Genomic DNA, 13,872 nt, shown 5'->3' with positions numbered 1-13,872 from the left:
ATCATGAGATGCTTCACAGAGATGGACCTCCTAGGTTGAATGGCCAAGAATGAGCAGAAGTCATTTAAGGGAAGTTTCCTGGAAGACAGAATGCATTAGTAAAACAATGGAGGAGAAAAGCAGGGTGGTTTATGTGGGGCAAGTTCACTTCCCCTGCAGCAAGCAGCTACAGGGAAGGACCACCAGAGGGAAGGCGGAGGAGCAAGGCTGGGACCAGACCGCAGAAGGCTGTGTTGCCACACAAAGGAAGTTATTTCTCATTCTCAATTTTATCTTGTTTTGCAGACAGCCCTCCTAATTTGTAGCAAGTTTAATCCCTTTTTTGTTGTTGTTGAATCTTCCAGGGACATGGATCTCAGCCTCTGCTGTGCGTGAGAGTCACATGGAGGGCTTCAGGGATGCTCAATCCTCAGGTGCTTCTAGTACCAATTAGTTGAGATGCAGGCATCGGTCCTCTGACAGCTTCCCAGGTGGTTGTGAGGCTTAGCCCGGGCTGAGAAGCACATCACTGTCTGCTGTTTAATGAAGGTAAGACAGGTAAACTCCAGGCACCGCTTACTTTCCTTTGAAATTCACATTCCTTCCTTACTGGCATCAGGGGTCCGAGATCAGTCAGCACCTGTCACACTTACCCATGAACTTATTGACAATCAAAGATAACATGGGCTGCAATGGAACTTTCATATGGGGATTTTATCAAAGGCTCTCAATGATCTTTCTAGGAATCACACTCCTAGAAAGGGTGGGCCTGCAGAGGGAGGTCCTGGTGTAATTTCAGAGGTCACCGCTGTCCTCCCCCAGTTCAGGGCCTGCCACCCCAGGCTTCCACCTCTGTTACCACTTCCTGACGACTCCCTGCCCGGTCCTGTGTGAGCTGACGTTTTCTCTTCCGTCCTTAGAAATTAGGCATTTATGTGTGACACATCGGACTCGAAAGTTAAGTCACCGATTGTAAATAAGCAGAGGGAAGTTATGACAGTTCTTCGCAGGATGGCTGGGGTCGTGGGTTGCTAAAATTCTTTGATTTTTTGGTCTGCTTCATTTCTTTGTCTATTTTCAATGACAGTGTGGAGGGTGGATTCAGGTACAAGTGCGTCTAGACTTTTCGAGACAGTTCTGGTGAAGGAGATGTCGTTTCTTTTATGAAAGCAGATGTGGAGAAGAGAGAGGATCCTGGGGATACATGGATGTGGGTTTGAATCCTCAGTCTGACCAGCGAGCCAGGCTTACTCCTCAGAGCCCTGTCCTTACCTGCGGGAGCATTTTACCGCCATTGGGCTACTGGGATGACACGATGTGAGGCTCATGTAGAACGCTGAACATTAGCTTAAGCAGGAACAAGGTGATGCAGGTGGGACCAGTTCTGCTAGTGATAGAGTTTCTGGAGAATGTGTCAACTACGAGAAGAGATACATATGCTAATTGAAGAGCTGTCCTATCTCGGGTTTGGTGCTCGCCTGACACGCACGAAGGTGGTGGACGAGAGCCCCTGTCTCCAAGTCTCTTGAGGTAATCACTGTTCATTTCGAGCTGATGCCCACTTGCAGAATATACTATATAATCATTGAAAATAGTGACTTACAGGCTTATTAGTTACTGGGATAACTTCTGCCAGATGTTATTGCATGAGAAAAGCAGGATTCTGAAGAGGCACATAAAATATTGTTTAAAAAAAAAAAAGAACAGTGACAAAGCCCTCTCCCAGAGATGTACCTTCACATAATGAGTGTACACCTACGAAGATGTGTGTGGGAGCCTGTGAGTAAATAGAGGTGGACTGAAGGAAACCCACATCCGGGTGTCGGCACAGCTCACCCAGTGGGGCAGGGATGGGGACAATGTGACAACAGGTGTTAGCGCAGATGACACAGGTGTGGAGAATAAGATCTCATTCAGGTCAAGGGTTGTGTTGTGTGAGTGTGTGTGTGTGTGTGTGTGTGCATGTGGTTTCAGAAAGAGATGCAGTCAAATGAATGATATACTAAATGCTGGCTAACTGCACATCATTCAAAAAAATAAATTAGAACAAAAGAAAGAGATGCAGTCTTTGTTATTGTTGAAAAAGTTGTAGACTCTTTAAGGCAAGAGACAGTTACATCTCAAAAAAGACACACTAAAGTCCTAGCCACCAGTACCCCCCCAGATTGCGACCTTATTTGGAAATAGGGGCATCGCAGATGTAAGAGCAAGGTAACGTGACTGATGTCATGTCTCTCCTACGTGGAGAATGATGGTGGCCCCGTGAAGACAGATGTTCACAGAGAGACACACCACATGAAGGCAAGGGTTAGAGTGATGCTGGCCAGCGAGGGGGATACCAGGAGCTGCTGCCCCAGAGCCGAAAGGAGCAAGAAGGACCCACCCCCCAGTGCCTTCAGAGGAAACATGGCCCTGCCGACACCTTGATTTTGGACTTCCCAGCCTCCAGAAACTCTTAGTAAATACATTTCCATTGTCCTAAACTACATTGTGGCATTTTCCTACAGCAGCCCAGAGAGACCCACAGGGCCATCATTACCGTTGATTCTGTTTTATAACCTGGCTTTTTTTTTTCATTTAACAAAATATTGTGAACATCTTTCCGTTGTCATTAAAGCTACAGCCACGATAGTCAGGATTCAATTTTCTTTCACCTTTGAAAGGATGAGTGCATTTTGAATCCTGTAAACTGACCTGATAAAGGAAACATGACCTTGCCATCTGGAGATTTGGGGTTGGTGCCTTTTCTCAGATGTGCAAACCCGTGCCTGAGTTCTTGTCTCTGCTTTGCCTGTGTTGAGTGCTGAGCTGGTCATTCTCCAGGCCTTGTGTGCGATACTGGGGCTACCACACTTGCCACAGTGTCAGACGTGGGTCCTGGCAGGTGGCTTCTTGGGAAAAAACCCAGCCCAGAGCCCCAGGCCCAAAGCCATCACAGGAGCCCTGGAACCTGCAGCGGGTCAAGGGCTCTCCTCTTCCCTAGACGAACCCCTGAAGACCAGAGCAAGTACGTTTCTGCTAGCCTGTTTGGAGATATGCTCAGAATGAAAATCATATTTATTTATAGAAAATGAAGACCTAGGGGCACTGGGGTGGCTCAGTGAGTTAAGCACCCAGCTCCTGATTTTCAACTAAGGTCATGATCTCAGGGTCGTGGGATCGAGCCCCCCTGTCAGGCTTCAGGTTTCTTTCTCCCTCTCTCTTAAATAAATAAATAAAAATCTTTAAAAAAAAAGAAAATTGAGAAACTAATATTCATAGCAGACTTTTCTAAGGCACAAAATGTTTAGTACCACCTATATTCTTATATTTATGAACTTATTTAACCTCAAGATATGCTAATGCCTTACATACGGCTATCATCCTCATTTTACAGCTGAGAAGCCAAAACACAGAGAGGCTAAGCCACTTGCCCGAGAGGTCACAAAGCTAATAAGTAGAGCTGGAATTTGAAGGCAGGCAGTCGAGCGGCAGGCAGGGACTAGGTTTGAAACCATGTGGCTCTCCATACTTCTAACAATATTCTGGGCTTTCTGATACTGGTAACACATAGTTTTGGTTCTTCACATTTTCAAGTGGTAGAAATAACCAAGAGGGGGAATATAAAAAAAAAAAAAAATAAATGTGGAACAATCTCATTTCATCAAAAAGGTACAAAATACTTTTACTCTAGAGGAAATCAGGCCAAAATCTTGTTCGGTAATTTGAAGTGCCTTCGTGCAGATGGGGAGGGTAATGGGGGCTTGAGGAGTTCAGGTTAGACGTGAGGAAGGACTTCCCAGTGGGTCGGGGCCCAAAGGTGATTAAGTAAACCCCCCATTCCCCCCGCCCCCCCCCGACTGAGCTCAGATGGACATGCTCGAGGCCATCTGGTTCTGGAAGGACGAGGCGGGCTGGGGCGTCCTCCAGCCTCCGTGAAAAAACTGACCAGATGCTCTTAGGAGCAGCTACTGTTTCAAGAGCCATTTTGGCCAGTTACGTCATTGCCTTTCTACTAGCTAAGGAGTTCAAGCAGCATCCCGGAGATGGCCTCTCCAGACGCCTGTGTGAGATGATTTAAGCAAATGAGGAGCGACACACAATGTCCTAGTGGTTCCTCTAGGTAAAGGGGAGTTTAGGCTAATGTGAGCATTTAATCGGCTTAATGAAGTGCTCAGAAGCCGATAGTGTGGAGAGGAGGAGGCAGCAGGGCTGTAGGGAAGGGATTTGACGGGGTGAGACAGCGCGCCCCCACTCCACTCCGTGCAGCCAGCAGGGGAGGTAGAGCAGTCTGCAAACCGTACTACCGCCCTCCCGACTTCTATCAGCTCCAGCAGCATCCCTCGGAGAGCCGGTCTGGACGGTGACCTCCTTGTTTAGAAGCTCCTGTCTCCCAGCTGGCCTCGTTCTGAAAAACGATTTATGTCCCAGCTTTTATTGCAGCTTGTAAAATGCTAACCCCTTTTGTCCCATTGGCTTCCAGATAAAAATCTCTCCCTCCCTCTCTCCCCAAAGGATTTTTTTTTTTTTTTTTTAAATAAGCAGGAGTCTTTTTTCCTGGATAATGCAACACTGAGTTCTGGCATTATGACGGAGAGAAAAAAACTGATTGCCTTTCAGCGTGTTTGGAAGTCACAGCGGATGTGGGTGCTGTGGTGTGTGACACACGTAACATTAGTCTCCAGGTAATGTGTGCGTTGGTGACAGAAAGTCAAGGTCCCCAGGGACTGGAGATGGAGCAGCAGCCAGAGCCACAGTTCTAGATGGACACCCAGCTTGGCTCAGCGTAGCTTCTCTGTTGTGTGTGCTGTAAGGTCCGAGTGTTTGGGTCAGTGTCAGCAAGATCAGGCATTACTATGCAGGTTGAGACCTCTTCCTACCTCCGTCAGGATGCCCGCCTGGGAGAAATACTTTAATATTAGCATTCAGTTTTGCAGGGGAAAAGGACAGGGCAGGGGGGGCCTCTGTAAAGTGGTCACTATGTTGTTAAAAACCACTCATTCCCAAACTCTTCCGGAAAACCAGCCAAGCCCAGCCCCCCCTGCGCTGGGGTTGGGGAGAGTGGGAAGAAGGTGATGTGGTAGTCGAAGTGGCAGGAACCGGCCCCCCTTTCATCTCTGAAAACCCCCAGTGGGACCACGTTGGGGCCTTCGGCTCTTATGCTGGGCCCCACATGGACACGCAGTGTGGTCCACGGCAGAGGAATGGCGTGGCCCGGCTTGCGTACGCAGAGGCTCCCTGGCTGCTGGGTTGAGACGGGGAACAAAGGGGGGAGGCCCTGACTCAGAAGCTGTTGCAGCAAACCAGGGAAGAGGATTGATGGGGCTTGCGGGAGAGAGGTGGAAGCCGGGGGAAGGCAGAGGGAAGGGAGAGCCAAACGGGACTTGATTGTGGGGTGCGAAAGATAAGCGTTAAATATGACTCAGAGGCTTCAAGAATAGGGAACTGGAAGAACGGAGTTGCTGCCAAATGAGGTGGAGAAATCTGCCGGGAAGACTCAGCCTTGAGCAGATCCTTGTGGGCAGCCAAGTGGGGATGCCAAGCACGCAGGTGCCTACATTAGTCTAGGGCTCAGAAAAGTAACCTGGATGAAAAATAAGAATGTGGGGTCCTGGCACATGGTTGGTGTGAGGGTTATTTTATACATCCCCTTGGCTGCCCTGCAGGATCCAGTTATTTAATCTAACACATACCAGCTGTGGCTACAAAAGTATTTTGTAGATAGAGTTAGATGTAGATGTACTCAAATTAATTAACCTTAAAGAAAGGAGGTTACCCTTGGTACTGTGGGGGGCGGGTGGGCCTTGTCTGATCAGTTGAAGGTCTTCAGAGCAAAAACTGAGGGTTTTCAGAGAAATTCTGTCTCCAGACTGCAGCACCCCGTCCTGCCTGAAAGCCAATTGATTTTCTTTTTCTCTTCTTTCTTCTTCTTCTTCTTCTTCTTCTTTTTTTTTTTTTGTAAGTCGAGATGACTAACAGCAGGTTTCCATGCTGTTGGGAATGAGCTCCCAGAGATGGTGAAGTTGATGATACAGGAGAGGAAGGAGGCTTTGCAGGACCAGGGCTCCAGAGGGGTGTAGGTTGGCCTTTGATGGAAATGTGGATTTGCCTCCAGCAGGAGTTGTCAGATTTGCAAGGGCATCAGAATTGACCCAAGGGCTTATTAAAACTCAGAATTCTGGACTCCACCCCAAAGTTTCCAGGCCTGCGATTCTGACCTGTGAATTTGCATTTCTTCCCCAGTTCCCAGGGGCCCCTGATGCTGCTGGGTCCCACAGGACCACACTCTGAGAAAACCATGGACTTAGAGTGAGCCAGTGGGAGGGAGAATATGTAAAAACCCAGATGCTCAACAGAAGAGAGGCGTGGTGGGGGGCTTGGACCCTGCCCTCCGGTGCTTCTGATTTCCTGGTTAAGTAGGAAGCCAGGCTCCCTGCTGAAATGGGGGGAGAGAAGAGAAGGCTGTGGGCACCTGAGGAGAGAGGAAAGGCTGGGGAAAATAGTCATTGAGAGGAGATGGTAAAGAGAGTAAACTCGAGCGGAGAGATCACGGGCAGGACATCAATCACTGCAGTCCACTGGAGCTTCTCCATCATGAATTTCAAGGGAGCTCAGGCAGCATGCTGTGTTTTGTCCCAGCTCTATTCAGTAGGCAGAGGGCTGGATTTCAGAGGAGTCGTTTTGCTGAGTGAGTGTGTGAGCAGGTATGACAAAGCAGGAGGGCAAGAGAGTCTAAGGGGCAAAGACAAATAGCAGTGAGTGCCCAAGGCAGGGGAGCTGAGAAAGGAGGGGAGAGAAAGGAGAGGCTGGCGGTGCACGAGACGGGAGGGTGGGGGGACTGAGCCTGAGCGGCACCAGCCTGGGCCCTCAGCAAGAGGGGATTTCAGTCAAAGACAGTAGGAGGGCTGGCCAGGCGGTGGGAAGAAACCAAGAGTGGACCATGTGAAATAGGGGAACTCTTGGCTCTGATCAGTCCACCCCAGCCCTGGGGACTTGCTAACTCCCCGTGTCACTGGGCTTTCACCTCTGCCCTGAGCGGGCCCCTGAGCCGCCCAGCTGCCCCACCGCCTTCTGGGAACAGACAGCAAGGACCGTGGATCCGAGTCTGTCCTCCAGGGTCAGGGTCTGCCAGGTCAGAAGGGCAACGAAGCCCAGACGAAGACAGCAGCCACAGCATGCCGGGTCTAGCCCACGTGGGGGAGGCCCCTCTGATTGTGTATTTAGCTGCCGGCTGTGTTACAGAGACCCCCACAGGCTGCAGGATGGATTCTGATCCTTGATCAGAGTCTTATCAGGGGTCATGAGACTCATCCCACCAAGGTGGACCCCTCGTGTCCTTTGGGGGATTCAGAGCTGCCCTAAGCAGATCTGTCTGGAAAAAAGAATCCTCCATTGTGGGCTGCCTCGTGTTTATTGTTGTGTTCTGCCTTCTACCGTGTCTTAACCTCTCTGTTGTGTTTCCCGTGAGCAGATCCCCAGCAAGGAGGCCTCAAGACCTCTCCCATCTTGGTCCCCAGCCCGCTCCAGATGTTCCACAATATTCTAGACCACGCTTCCCTGCATGTTTTGGCTTCGCATTGAAGCTGATTGTGAATTTAGAGGAAGCATTTGTGAACATTTATTTAACATCCTTTGGCATTAAAAAAAAAAATGAAACACCTACATAGTCAAGATTATCTAGGCTTGTTGAAGGTTTTCACTGACAAAATCGAAGTATTCCATTATGCTGCTTTTCTGGATGGATGATAATGATTCACTCGAAAAAAAAAAAAGATCTTTGGCTTCTGTGCAGCATTCCTGCATAGCGCTTAACTATGTTATTTGGAAACGCTGGAGAATAAATCTGAAAGGCCAAGTCGTGTGCTGGCTGTGAGCAGCTCAGCCCTGGGTGATTGCAGAACCCCAGACAACAAGGAACGCATTCAGATAAAATATCAATAGAAGAACGAAATGAAAAACATATTTCTCTTTCCCTTAGGCCCACCTCCTTGTGCGTTTGACACATGGATGCTTCTGTCTTAGGGTAACCTCGTCTGTGTCCTTGTGGGACGTGAAACCGTGGGTGTAACGCTAAGCCTTAAATTCATTTATTATACTGGTGGGATAATTTGCTATTGAATGAGGTGCTGGATCATTTCTTCTTGCACTGGGTCTTCCCTTATGTTCCTGTCTGTTTGTCTTGCTGTCATGTTTCTGCCCCTGCCATGAAGGATCTCCTCAGGGCTGTGTGCCCTGACATCCGTCAGAAAGGACGGTGGTTTCCCGCATTTGGAAGCACCTTCCAGCTGGAGGGGAAACTAGAGATCACCCGCGTGGGTGTGATAGTCCCACACTCGTGGAGAAGAAGCCACTGTTTCTTTCCTTCCTTCCTTCCTTTCTTTTTCTTTCTTTCTTTCTTTCTTTCTTGCTTTCTTGCTTTCTTGCTTTCTTGCTTTCTTTTCTTTCTTTTTGACAGATCACTGGCTACTTCCGTTGTAAGTGTCTGGCTTTGGCTAGCATGTATTCACACCTACTTTGTATTGGCGTTGTATTTGGCCCTTAAAATATGTCATTTTAGTTGAATTATTCCATGCAATCTCATCCCAACTCAGACGGCATGTGTTCTTGCTTGAGATGCAGAGAAGAGCGATGAACTTGTCTCTGTCGAGGCAGGAGTACGCGATGGTCTCAGTCCACGTTCAGTGTTGGTCCAAGCCTCGTGATGGGCACTTCAATTGTGTTTTATTTAAATAACTGAATACCATTTTTATTACTATAAAAGCTACATAGGCTCCTTGTAGAGAAATTTTAATGCTATAAAAAGTAAAATTAAAGTTGTATTTCTGCCACCCAGAGACAAGAACTGCTAACTCATTGCTTTTTCTAGGGTGTGTATGTGTGTGTGTGTGTGATTTTAATGTATTCAGGTTCAAACCACAAATAAATTTTATATTCTACTCTTTAATCACTTGATACTGTATTGTGAGCATATTTTCCTGTTATTAAATTTTTCCAAAGCATGGCTATTTTAAGGAACTTCATGGCTGCATCATGACTTATTTAACATTTTCCCTTGCTGGTGGCTGTCAGTTTCTCTTTTGATTTTGAAAAGGTTCCATAAGCACATCTACCCATACATCTCGGTTGAAATTTCTGATTCCTTCTCTAGGCATGGTTTCTAAAGCTGGGATTACTGGATCCTGTGCCATGTGCTCTTGTTTGAGACGACTCGAACATTTTTTTATCACGCAAGATACTCTGAGGACAGAATGGGTGTGAATGATCTGGTGCTTGCCTGTCTTCTTGGGGGTTGACAATGTTTGCGTATTTGTATATAGGCGTAGGGGACATACATGTTAGTGAATAATGGTAATTCTCAGATTTACCTTTTTCTTAGCAGAAATTCTTCCTAGACTCAAGTCATAAGCTGACTGAGCCTTACTTTTGTTGGACATGCAAGTTTTGTCTCTTTAGATGGCCTTCACAGGTATTTTAGAAAGATTGTTGGGAGCAGTTCAAAAATGCTAGCCAGAAATTATTTTAATCTTGAAAACCCCAATCTAACCAGGACATTTTAATCTGAAAGATACTTTTGAAGGTGATCTTTGAAGCTTCTATAGACCGGAGTATTCTCCTAAAAAGCAAAGAAAGCCTGTGGCAAATACGAGAAGGCAGTCCTATAGGGGGACAGAAGAGTGACTGTCACATTGACATACTTTTGTGAAGACTTCAAATACATAAGTGATTTATAATCCTTCTGGAATTAGGGGGAAACATGATGAATCTTCCAAAATCCAACTTTGTCTCCCATTCATTTTCTCCGCTCCCTCTGTTCCCAAGGTCCCTTGTCACCCTTCCTGACTGACTGGTTAAACACATAACCATTTAATTTACTTTGACTCGCATCCCTACGGAAATCGAGGGAGGAAGAAGGCTAGGAGGTCATTTCAATTTTCTCTTTAATCTTTTGTGCCTTCCCTTTAATCCTCCCTAAACTGTAAAGTAATTAGATTCTTGCATTATTTTACTTTTTGAACTTCTACAAACATTCGCTTTTATTTTCCATATTATTTTAGTAGCTACACAATGCTCCTCTCGATGGGTAAGGAGCACGCAGCAATTCGTGTGAAAATGGTCTGTTTTATGTTTATTTCCTCCTCCTCCTTCCTTGCAGAGTCTAACGCCCCGTCATCGTGGGGTTCCTGACTTTCATTCTTTGTCGTACGCTGGGGTTCTCAGGGCTTTGCTCTTCCCCATGCTTCCCTTTGTTCTGATTCTCGCCGCTGCTTTCCCGCTCTGCCCCTCGGCGAAGTCGGTGCTCAGATGTTCTTGCACATCTGGTCCATTTATAGACAATAACTTCCGACTGTTGGCTTCCTTCTCTCGGTTTTTGTTGGCATTCGTGGAGTCCTAGAGTGAATGCTGGCGTTGCTGTTTTCCCTCATCCGTAATATCTCTCACACCACTTCTTCAGTGATGTGCCTGAGTCTACTTCTTCGGTTTCATTTTAAATCCCACAAAACGAATCCTCCAAAGGGTAAGCTTAAGCGAGATTTCGATATGAACCCTGGGAATGCATACTTGGCCCCAAGAGCTACCTTCTATTTTTACAAGTTCATCTACTTTTTTTCTATGATATGGTTATGTATAAAGAAGTTTTCTGGAATATTCTCTTTTGTGATCGTGGTGTAAATTTCTATTAGAGGATTCCAGTGAGAAAAGGCAATAGGACATGTTTTTTTTTTTTTTTTTTTCTTTCTTTTTGATAGGAATTCCCCGAAGAGAATTCTTTGTTTCTAATTCAGACTCACCTTCTCATCCCTGAGGAGATAGTTCCTGTGTAAGGTTAGAGACAAGAAACTCTCACAAAATGCAAATTATTCTCCATTCTCAGAAGGAGAACGTTTTTTTGGAAAGAGATCCTCTCCCGGAGTGGTGTGAAGTTTGTCACTCTTTCCCAGATTCCAACAAGTAGGTGTCAGGCCTAGGTCTGTCAGCGGCTCTGGTGCTAGCTCTTAAAAAAGGAGGGATGAAAGGAAAAAATTCAGATCATTGCAAACTTTCACATAGAAACTGATTTTGGAAAAATGAAGCTTTTCAAGACAACTTACTGGTTCTGGGTTGCGCTGTACTCAGACCTCAAGCACGTACTCCCATAAATCGGGTCTTGTTCTGGTTGGGAAAAGATGCATCACTAGCAAGATAGTTAAGTTTGAAATGCTGTTGTAACATCTAATATTTTTTTTCCCCTGGGAAGCTGGTGATACGAACCAGGTTTTAGTAATATTAATAACTAAAATCGGGGTCCTTTGACTCCGATATAAAAAGATATAAAAGGTACAAGATCCTGTTTTGTGCCTTTATAGGCAGAAATTCCTTTGGATAGGTGTTTTGTTTCTTAGGGATCTTTTATCTGGGAGGCTGTGTCGGCAGGCACAGGATCCGAGAGCCGGGCGTTGGGCAGGCTGAAGACGCACCCCTGGAAGGCTCCACATGCTTGGTGGAGGTGGAAGGAGTTCAGACAAAATTTCTATTATCAAGGTGGGGCTGGGGAAAGGCTCCCGCATCCCCATGATGCAAGGGCAGGCAGTGATCTGCTGCACACTTTTCCTTTGTCCAGGGCTCTGAGCGTCCAGGAGAGAACGATGGGGGAGCGGTGCAGGACTCAAGGGGACCCACATTGACCCAGCTCAAAGACTGTGTTATTTAAAGTCTTCCTGGTTCGCATAGCTCTGTCCCTCCAGTGGAGCCCAAGGGACTAGCCCCAGGATTTAGAAATGTCCGAGTTCAGGGTTCTGGAAGACGGTTCAGTGGAGCTCCACGGAAAGCTGGGTGAAGCGTCCTTCAGGAGCAGAAACTGCGGAGCCAGGACAAGGTGCCGTCTGAACGTTTATGCCTCGTTTTATTGCAGCAATTACTGGCTGTCTAGTAACAGGGTAGTGATTACTACTGCGACCCTCGCAACCCTGTGTTTGAGGACACACATGCCTAGTTAGAGAGTGGGCATAGAGAATCACAGCCTGCTGGATAACAGACGAAAGGCCCTAAAAGGCTACATAAAAATATTTCAAAGGGCAGAAGGAGTTTAGGGAAAATGACAAATGGTTCTCCTTTAAAGTGAGTCCATAAGAAGCCTATCTATGAAAAAGCTAAGCATTGCCGTAAGGAGTATAGGCCGGTGGGAGGAACTGAGATTCGAATGGCTAGCAGAGGAGCGGGCAGCTTCTTGGTATCGGCGGAGCCCAAATCAGCATGTATCAGCAGGATCAGAGGTATCAGTGCTGTGAGCCCCAGGGTTCAACAGGTGCAGGAGTTCTACGCCTTCACTAGATCTTCAATGGCAACTTTGTTAAGCTCAGCAGGGCTACAGTTAACAGGCTAAGGACTGTGGAACCATATAGAGCATGGGGGGACCCAACCCTGCAGTTGATGAATGAATTGATCTACAAACGTGATTATGGCAAAATCAACAAGAAGCAGATTGCCCTGACAGATAACACATTGATCATTCCATCTCTTAGTAACCGGGGCATCATCTGCATAGAGGATCTGATTCCTGAAATCTATACCATTGGAAGACATTTCAAAAGAAGCAACTTTTTACAGACCTTCAATTATCTTCTCCACAGTGGGGGAATGAAGTAGAAGACCACCCGCTTTGCAGAAGGTGGAGATGCTGGCAACGGGGAAGAGCGGATCAATAGGTTATTAGGATGAACTAAGGTGTCTACTAGGATTATTTCTGTAATCTGGTCAGTTAATAAAAGACCACTTTCAAATTGAAAAAAAAAATAAGGTGAATACGTAAGAACGAAGAAAATTATCAGAATTATTTTGTAAAGGTCTTAACACAATTTCTTCTGCCCTGAAATTTTCAAGTGGCAGAGAGAGTCCACCATTTGTATAAAGGAAGGGTAAGTTCCTATTTTCCTGTATCAAAGTGGGTTTTTTTTTTTTTCTGATACTAAAGTAAAACCATTAAGACTGTCACTTTTAGGGGCACCTGGGTGGCTCAGTGGTTTGGGCTGCTGCCTTCGGCTCCGGTCATGATCTCAGGGTCCTGGGATCGAGCCCCGCATCGGGCTCTCTGCTCCGCAGGAAGCCTGCTTCCCTCTCTCTCTTTCTCTCTCTCTCTGCCTGCCTCTCTGCCTACTTCTGATCTCTGTCTGTCAAATAAATAAATAAAATCTTTAAAAAAAAAAAAAAGACTGTCACTTTTAGTTAGGCCATTTTCCCTTTGAATCAGACTCGTAGCCAGCATCCTTCCTCTCATCCAATTAAAAAAAATTCTAAAATAAGGAATATAAAAAGAAAAGGCATATGTTGTGCCACTTCTTTCAGAGGATTATTAATTTGTCAGTATTTTTTTATAATTTATTTTTAAAATTTCTTTTCAGTGTTTCAGAATTCATTGTTTATGCACCACACCCTGTGCTCCATGCAATCTGTGCCCTCCTTAATACCCACTGCCAGGCTCACCCAACCTCCCCCCCACCGTCGCGCCTCCAAAACCCTCAGATTGTTTCTCAGAGTCCACAGTCTCTCATGGTTCATCTCCCCCTCCGATTTCCCCCAACCCCCTTCTCCTCTCCATCTCCCCATGTCCTCTGTGTTATTTCTTATGCTCCACAAATAAGCGAAACCATATGATAATCGGTTCTCTCTGCTTGTCTTATTTCACTCAGCATAATCTCTTCCAGTCCCATCCATGTTGCTACAAAAGTTGGGTATTCATCCTTTCTGATGGAGGCATAATAGTCCATTGTTTTAGATGGACCACATCTTTCTTATCCATTCGTCCGTGTTGAAGGGCATCTTGGTTCTTTCCATAGTTTGGTGACCGTGGCCATTGCTGCTATAAATATTGGGGTACAGATGGCCCTTCTTTTCACTACATCTGTATCTTTGGGGTAAATACCCAGGAGTGCAATTGTA

The 13,872-nt window shown here is 46.3% G+C and overlaps 1 pseudogene; it reads left to right on the top strand.

The window, feature by feature from the left end:
- The first annotated feature begins 11,714 nt into the window (after positions 1-11,714).
- LOC101684461 lies at positions 11,715-12,654 on the top strand (annotated as a pseudogene).
- The last annotated feature ends 1,218 nt before the right edge of the window (positions 12,655-13,872 follow it).

The sequence above is a fragment of the Mustela putorius genome, unplaced genomic scaffold, assembly GCF_011764305.1.
Source record: "Mustela putorius furo isolate JIRA1106 unplaced genomic scaffold, ASM1176430v1.1 tig00000857_pilon_pilon_pilon, whole genome shotgun sequence".
Classification (NCBI taxonomy): Eukaryota; Metazoa; Chordata; class Mammalia; order Carnivora; family Mustelidae; genus Mustela; species Mustela putorius.
Note: the sequence above shows the minus strand (reverse complement) of the source record. Positions and strands in the feature narration are given on the sequence as shown.